Below are 9,385 nucleotides of genomic sequence, written 5' to 3'. Positions count from 1 at the left end.
TTTACAGTGGCAATAGCCAACTTGACCCAGAAGTCCAGAGCATAAGAGGCTCACTCCTGGAACACTGTTTGTGTCAGACCCTGCTAAGCACTTCACAGACTTGATCTCATTGACTTCTTATGAAAACACCTCCCAGGTAGGTCTAGTCCCTGGTTTTGAGTCCCCCGGTGAAGGAAGGGGAGCAAAGATGGTGAGCACTTGCCCAAGGTCTTAGTTACATGAAGCTGAGCCAGGTCTCAGAACCCAGGTCTGTGCTGCTAACATCACCTCCCCATTCACGTAGGCCACACTCTGGGAATGCAAAGGTGAGGTCTCTCTAATTCTAATCTCAGTGGATCTGATTAGGAGTTGTTGGGCCAAAGTCATTAACTTTCATTTCAGATGTACTGCCCTGGGTCTCCTACGCATCTTCTCTGTGACAGGCAGCACTGGAAGAAAGCAAGGCTCTGTCTCACCCAGCACACGCTTTTCAGGTGCTGAGCACAGCTTGCTTGAGCCCAGCAGTTCAGAGAAGTCAAACGAATTCAGCCTCTGCATGGTCATGGAACTTGTTATCCTGGGTGAGGGAATGATGGATGATTTTTCTTCAAGTTCTGTACTTTTTAAATTTATAAAAACAAAGCATTTATAGTCAAGGAAAAAAGTTGTAAATAATAAATAAATTAGCAAACACACCTGCAAGATGTCAGGGAGCTGTATCCCTCCCTGCCCTTGTTCATGCATTTCTGTTAGTCTGGAATGTCCTTCCCTTCCTTGTCAATGCATTAATGTCTTACTTATTTTGCAGGGTCCAGCTCAAATGCAGCCTCTTCTTGATCCCATCTCAAGCTGATTCCTTGTCTATTGTCTCTCTTCCTCACTAGAGTGTAAACCCCATGAAGGCAAAGGACCTTGTCTGTCTTTTCACTGTCTTATCCCCAAGATCTAAAAGGGTGTCTAGCACGTAAGAGAAACCCATAAAAGTTTTTTTCAGTGAATAAATGAATATACCCACATTCAATTCCTAATATCCATCTCTGTCTATCCCATCCTGCCTTCTGCCTCAAACTATGGCAGCTGTTTCTCTCTCTCTCTTCTACACTGGCCTACTTGAAAAACTTATTTCTGTGGCCCCCATAGCACAGAGCTTAGTACATAATAGACCTCAGTAAATAAATGTTTGCTGTCAACTTCAAGGCAAGGAATCAGGATGCAAAGGGCTACATCTCACCCCCTTCTCTGGGGAATGAGCTGCATTGTCAGGAACTGATTACAGTTTGATGCTCCCTGGGGAAGGAGAACTGCCCCTAACCACCCAGGATGGGGAGTTATGAGATGAAATAGCTTATGGAGGTTGTCCCAGTGCCCCAGAGTTGCTGCTTTATAAGGAAGGAGAATACAAAAGCACAACAAAATCTACTAAAGCTAAATTTTGAAAGGTAAAGATGACTTTCCCCTTGGATTCAACCAAGTGGCTGCTCTCACCTGAGCGTTCTTCCCAGGCAGCAGAATTACTCCTTGTAGCTATCAGGGGGAACATCTGCATTTCTTCCATCCTTCCCTTCAAACTTTGAGACCAGCATTTTGTTTGTGGAATCACTACCTATATTGTTGGAGATGAGGGGATAATGGACAACAGGAGGCAGATCTGGAGAGGCTGAATGATGGGCATCTTGGGCTCCAGAGCTGAAGACGCAGATTCAAACCCTGCCTCTGCTCTGCCTGGCTGTGTGTCATTAGGCAGGTAACTTAAATATCCTGACCCTTAGTCTCTAAGATGGGAATGGTGATGATAATGGAATTCACCCAGAGGATGTCAAGAAAATTAGATATAAAACACTTAACACAAAACTTGTAGGATAAAACCTAGAGGTAAATCTTCATGACCTTGGATTTGGCAATGGATTGTTAGATACAACCACAAAACCACCAGCTACAGTAGGAAAAATGGATAGGTTGGACTTCATCAAAATTAAAAACTTTTCTGCACTAAAGGACAGCTTCAGACTGGGAGAAAATATTTGCAAATCATATATCTGATAAGTCTAGTATTCAGAATATATAAAAAGCTCAATGATAAAAAAAAAGACCTGATTAAAATAAATAAACCAATTAAAAAGTGAGCAAAGGACTTGATTAGACATTTCTCCAAAGAAGATACACAAATAGCCCAGAAGCACATGGAAAGATGCTTAACATCGTTAGTCATTAGGGAAAAACAAGTCAAAATCACCATGAAATACCACTTCACACACTAGGATGGCTACAATTTTTTAAAAATTGAAAATAACAAGTGTTTCTAAGGATATGAGGAAATTAGAACCTTCCTATAATGCTGGTGGGAATGTAAAATGGTGCAACCACTGCAGAAAACAGTTGTTGGTATTTCAAAAAGCTAAACATAGAATTACCATATGAACCAGGAATTTTACTTCTAGGAGTACACCCAAAAGAATTGAAAACAAGTGTTTAAAAAATGTGGGCATGAATGTTCATAGCAGCAGTATTCATTGTAGCCAAAAAGTGCAAACAACCCAAATGTCTATGAACAGATTAATGGATAAACAAAGTATGGTATATCCATACAATGGAATATTATTCAGCAATAAAAAGAAGTGAAGTACTGATAAATGCCACAACATGGATGAGCTCTGAAAACATTATGCTAAGTGAAAGAAGCCAGGCATAAAGTCATATATTATACGATTTCATTTCTATGAAATCCAGCATAGGCAAATCCGTGAGAAACAAAAGTAGGTTAGTTGTTGCCAGGGGCAAAAGAGAGGGCAGGAATGGCAACTGACTCCTTAATGGACATGAGGTTCCTTTTGGGATGATGAAAATGTCTTGGAACCACTTAGAAGTGATGGCTACACAGCATTATGAAAGTACTAAGTGTCACTGAATAGTATACTTTAAAAAACGTTTCGGCTGGGCACAGTGGCTCACGCCTGTAATCCCAGCACTTTGAGAGGCCAAGATGGGTGGATCACCTGATGTCAGGAGTTCAAGACCAGCCTGGCCACATGGTGAAACCCCATCTTTACTAAAATTACAAGAATTAGCCAGGAGTGGTGGCGTGTGCCTGTAATCCCAGCTACTCAGAAGGCTGAGGCAGGAGAATCACTTGCACCCAGGAGGCGGAGGTTGCAGTGAGCTGAGATCGCACCATTGCACTCCAGCCTGAGCAACAAGAGTGAGACTCCGTCTCAAAAAAGAAAAAAAAAAAAAGCTTAATTTTATGTTATGTCAATTTTACTTTCATTAAAAAGAAACATGTAGCTCAGAAAAGCAGTCAGTAAATGGTGCCTTTACAACTACTTATTATGATTATATTCCCTTCCCACTGGAGATCAGCTTTTCCCAAAGGCTAAATGGTAAGATATGTTAGGAGGTCCCACAACAGGAAGTGCAGAGATGGAAGGATGAAGGAGGAGCGGGGAGACTGTGGCAGGTTTGGTCTTTCCCAACCCTCTGAGCACTCACTGTGTTAGGGACATCCTGTGTGGATGAGTAGACTGGCAGGTAGAACCATCTGCCCCCTGCTGCCTGGGGCAGGACCGCAGGACAACACTGGCAGACACAGGGGTGCAGATGGCAAGATGCTTTTTTGGCACAAGCCATGGACTTAGATAGTATAGCCTGCGCCTCCCACTGCCTGGCAACACAGCCAGCTCACCCAGGCTGCTGTCTTCTGGGTGTCAGTTGCACAGTTGAACACTCCTGACAATGTGCTCCATGGCTTCAGTCAGGGTTCAGGGTCCGTGTCTCCAAACTCTAAGATCAGGGACTGGAAGAGGCCTGAAAGCCCTCCATCCCTTCTTATTTGGCAGATGGGGAAACTGAGTCTTGGGGATGTGGCATCAGCTTGCCATATTCCTTGCTCAGCCACCCTTCTCTGCAATAGAGACTGGAATTTTGGTCATCCCTTTGCTGTAGTACTCTATCTGCAACCTTTTGGTTTTAATAGTTTATAGTTTGACAAAACGACTTGACCTGGGGCAAAAGATTAAACAGGAAGCTCGGGAGTGTTCATTTTGGGGAAACAGCATGGCTTTTGAGGAAGAGCAAGAAAGCTTGGACAGCCCAGGGCAACCCCATCTTGTTAATAATAATAATGACTTCCATGTTTTTAAGGTAGTTACATGGTGGTCAGCACATAGATGCCAGAACCAGTCTGTCTGAGTTTGAACTCCAACTCTCCCACTTATAAGCTGCATGACTTTGGTTAAAAGGCTTAATCTCTCTATGCCTCATTTTCTTCATCTGTAAAATGGGAATCATAATGGTATATATAAAAGCTTCCAGAATTTTGCCCAGCACATGGTAGGGACTTGATAAACGACAGTGATTATAATTCCTATTGCTGATATTAATTAGTATAATTACCTGGGGAAACCTATATGAATATGCTGACATTTGCCAAGGACCACTTTCCAGAAGCAACAAACTGCAGAACCAACAGGGTCAACAGCATGCCTTTTGAAAAACTGGCCACAAATTGCATTTTTACAAAATCTAATTTTCTCATTAACCTCTTATTTGGGAAATGCTTTGTCTTTGAAATCATGTGAGGACTCCGTCTTGGCTTGGCAGGTACTCCTCTGGCTTTCAGGCGTGAGCTTGCTGTTTCCTTTGCCTGGAACATTCTTACCTCCCACCTCCACCCAGACATCTGTGTGGCTACCTTTAGCACTTCCAGCACTTCCTTTCCCAGAAGTCACCTTCTCAGTGAGCCCATCCCTGGGCACCCTGCTCAAAATCTCAGCTAGCCTGCCCCTACACTTCATACCTGTCTTCTCAGCTTTGCCTTTTTCTTCTTGGCACCTTGTCTGACATACCATAGTATTTATTTTGTTGATTACCCACTCCCAACTGGAAGGTCTTTGAGGTCAGGGATTTTGACCATTTTGTTCATGATGTTTCTCCAGCGCTCAGCACACATCTGAGCTCACAGTATGGACTCAATGACTGTGGCATGTATTAGTATATAGGTGGGAAGGAGGATTTCCTGGTGGGTTCTGATTTTAGAATTCATCTGGTACAGCTGAGCTTCACTGAGCTGCTACCCTGTGCCAGCTGTGGGCAGTGCCTGACATCTGCCATTTCACTTCATCTTCACAGAAGCCTTATGAACGGGAAAGCTAGGGCTTAGAGAGATTAAGAAACTGATCTGGTCACCAGCTTATAGGTGGTAGAGCCTGAGGACTGTGCTTTCTTGTCCTAGACAGAAAGTGCCGTCTTTGCCCTCCCCTGTACGCAGCCTGTCAGGGAGGCCTCCCTGGGTGGTTTCTGAGCTGGCTGCTTTGCAGGGCTAGAAGACCCATCCCTCCTCACCTGTCTGTGTCTGTGGGTGGCTCTTGGCAAGGGCGCTGTGTCAGGCGGCCCAAGTGCTTTCAGCACTTGGGGGTGGCAAGCCAATTAACTGGCCTGCTGAGCAGTTGGTGGATGACTGGGGATTGTCTGAAGTCTGCCTAGAACCATGGCCTGGGGTAGGGCTCCTTCCAGCAACTTCCCTGGAGAGCTGGCTGCAGGGCAGGGCCAAACCAGCCATCATGATAGGGTGAAGGACATTTTCTATCAAAAGAGGATGTTGGACAAGAGTTGGAAAGACCCAAGTTCTGATCCTGGCTTTGCCACTAGCTAGTTGTATAAAACTGAGCAAGTTCCTGAGCATTCCTAGTTCTCCCTGCTTATGAAATGTCAGCAGTGATCATGCTTACCTCCCAAACTTATTGGGAAAATATATGCAATATGATTAGTCCAGGTGCAAGAATAAACATTAGATATTTTTATTATCTACAGCCCCCCTCATCTGTAAAATGAGAAGTTTCATTCAGTAACCACAGGCCTGGCACACAGTAGGTGCTCAATAAATGTTAATTCCCTCTCTTGTCCCTTATTCTTCCTTTAGCATCAGATTCCTGGCCTATGTTGTCCCTGGGGCTCCAACACTCCTGGCCCTGGCCTAGAGGTTTTCTGTGGGCTCATGGCTAATGAGCTATCTTCTCAGGGCAGTGGGGCTAAGTGCTGGGGTGGCCATTCTGGAGCCATTGTATTAGAAACCCCCTCTTTTTCCTTCTTTACTTCCTTCCTTCCATCCAATTTATTTTTATTGATCAACTATTAAGTGCCAAACATAGTGAATATAGCTGTGAGCAAGACAAGGTTCCTGCTACCGTGGAGCATAGGTCCAGTTAGAATTAGGTAGAGAGAAAGGAAATGAACAACCATGCAAGAAAATAAACCCTTTAAAAAGTAGAAAATAGAATGGTAGAATAGAAAGTGATGAGTGTGGGGAGAATAGCAAAGCCACCTTAGATGGAGAGTCAGGGAAGTCATCACAAAGGAAACAACATTTGAAGCAGGACTTGAAAGGTCAGAACAGGTCAACCATACTCAATTGGGCGAAAGGGTTTCCTGCTGAGGGAACAGCACAGGCGAAGGTCGTGAGGAGGGATGGAGCTTAGCTGGTGCCCCTGTACTTCCTAATGGGAAGTGCCCAGTAAAGACACAGCTTTGCACTTTCAGTCCAGGCAAAGCAATCAGCCTGCATCTTCAAGGGTTGGCTGCACTTAAGATCCGGGGTGCTGCCAGGATGTTCTTTTTGCAGTTAATTTGCTGCAACTGGCAGAAGTTAATCATGTCCACATTCCTCAAGGCCCCTGCCAAAGCTGGCCCTTCTCACAGATGCTGGTTTAAATTAGAGGAGTTGTTTGTGGAAGACTAGATTTAGCAGTGATTAACCCCAAACTGGTCCTATTGCCTTGCCCTCCTGATGGGCAGGTGGAAGCATGCTGGGCAAGGCTGGCATCTAGCACAGGCGGTAGATGCTTGCTCTTGCCATCGCAATGAGAAAGAAGCCCATCAGCTCTCCTCCTAAGCCTGCCTGGGCTCCTACAGCAGCCAGAATGCCAGTCAGACCCACTGTTTTCCCATCCAAGGTACTCCACACCTGGCCCTAGCCTTGCTCCTGCCTCTTCCTTGCTGTGCACACTCCTGCTCCACCCCACACCTTTGCCTGCCTTGTCTCTGTGCCCTCAGGAGAAGCTCTACTCATTTTTCCAGACTGTGCTCAGATTCTACCCCCCTATACAAGTTCCTCCTTGGACAACCCTGGGGAAATTCACCTTTTCTTCCCCATTCTTCTAGTTTCTCTTTGCACATAAGCCCTTTAAGGCATCGGTCATCATCTTTATTGTGTTAGGAAGACTGAGTTCCAATTAAAGTGGGAGCTCCTGATGGCCAGGGATCCACGTCATTCATCTCTGCAGCTACAGGGCCTAGCGTGAGCTTTGGCATCTCATTCATTCAGTCATTCATTCAGCAAATGTGTTTTGAAGGTCACTGTAGCAGGCACTACGAGAGGTAAGGGAGTCACAGCCGTGGACTAGGTGTGTTCCCTGGTTTTAAGTTGCTCCTAGCAAAGAGGCCATTGTAACACAGAGGGCTGAGCAGATTATGGTGTGGACTCTAATAACAGATGCCCAGTGGAGCCTGGGGTGGTTCAGGATGGCTTCTTTAAGTCATACAGAATGAGGAATCTGAGGCTCAAAGGAGTGAAATGACTGGCCCAAGATCTCACATCTAGTATATGGTGGAGAAAGTGCTCAAATCCAGGCCTAAGTGCCTTTTGCACACAGCCATTTGTGGAATGGGTCCTCCTCTGTCTACACTCCCCATTCCAAGCTAGCACACTCCTTTCTGATCCTCAGCCACAAAATAAACAGGTGAAGGATCAGACCCACTTGGCCAGAGACTGGGCAGCCTTGCCACATTCTGATGCAAAAACCTGTTTTCAAGCTACTTCAAACTTTTGAAGGTTCTTGAAGTCATAGAGAGGCTCTCAGCCGAATCCAACACAAGTGAACAGATTTCCCATCTGCAGGGTATTTTGAAACAGCTTGCTTCTTACTAATGTTTTATTTGTTTGTTTTTCTATTATAAAAATAATGCATACTAATTGTAGAGAATTTGGGGAGAAAGACAAATCACCCATAATTCCACCACCCAGAAATAACCATTGTTACTATTTTGGTATATTGAGATAGTTATTTGGGGATATTACTTAGAAATTGCTATAATATATAATTGCTGTTTATTAATTTATGCAAATACATGAATATGATTTAGCTCGTTGTAAAACTTACACATTCCAGTGCCTGGAAATTTCAAAGATCTGCTGCTCCCAAAGAGAGCTCTTAAACCTAACTCTGTATGGTCCTTTTCATGTGAATAACATATATCTGTTTCCGTCCCTGTCTTCTCTACCAGTCTGTATGCTTCAGAAGGGAACCCTGAGCCTTTCTCATCATTCCCTCTTTAGTACACAGTGCATAGCAGACACACAGCACTGGATGGAATGGATGCATCTGTGGCCCGGGAAGGTGTCCTGGGGTCCTTCCATTTGGCTGTCTTAGGGTGAGTCGTGCTGGGTATATATTTCTAAGGACAGTTTCCCCTTCTCTACTGTGTTCACTAAGGAATTAAAGTGTCTTACAGCAGGAATTTGTCTTTTTCATCAAGGAATCCCTGGGTGCCAGGAAGTGCCTTGCACAAAGAAAGCCCTCAATCCATGTTTGTAAAAGGCTGAATGACCTGAATAATGCCACTGTTTGGTAAATAGTGTGCATGGATTATCACCACAGCCATATGACGTGGGTCTAACCGTATCTTTATTTATCACATGAGGAAACTGAGGCTCAGAGAGGTTAAGCAGCTTGTCCAATGTCGGTGTGTTGCTAACTGGCAAAAGCCGAATGTGTGGTCAGCCTCCATCAGTGTTCTGTTTGCTTCCTTCATGGTGCTGCTTTTCAGATACCTGTCCTCAGATACCCACCTGGCGAAGGAACCTGTTGGCTCGTACCCCTTCACTTTTCTAAGGCTGGGTGAAATACCACAAAGGTGGGGCCACTGACAGGGAAGATCTGCCACAAGGGCGCAGCCATCCGTGTGAGCCACCTGGCCTCTGGGCCCTGACCCGGCTCCTCCTGGGCCCCCTAGATGCGCAGTGTAGCCACTTCTCCCTCTGTGTCCTTCACCACCTATCTTTTTCACAGCTCTGTTTCCCCTCTTGTCAGCAGATCTCTCAACAAAATGTTTTCCATCACTGCTGCCTATTTTTAGCCCCTTTATCAGAGTTATTTCCTTTGGTAAATAGCTTCCTGGCATAGGGTGAGCAGCCTAACTCGGGTGCCAGCAAGCGCTGTGTGGATGGGGGTGTGGGTTGGGTGGGCATCTGGGGTGAGAGGGAAGAATAGAGGAGCCATGGACCAGGCCCCACCTTTGGGGGCTACTCTCTGTTCCAATGGTGGCAGCAGCAGCAGGAGCAAGATGCTCATTCATTCCATTTCAATTCGTTAAAACCATTCTTTGAGAAGGCAGCATGTGCACAGGCCTCGGAAGC

This window comes from Macaca mulatta, chromosome 14, assembly GCF_049350105.2.
Source record: "Macaca mulatta isolate MMU2019108-1 chromosome 14, T2T-MMU8v2.0, whole genome shotgun sequence".
Taxonomy (NCBI): Eukaryota; Metazoa; Chordata; class Mammalia; order Primates; family Cercopithecidae; genus Macaca; species Macaca mulatta.
Note: the sequence above shows the minus strand (reverse complement) of the source record.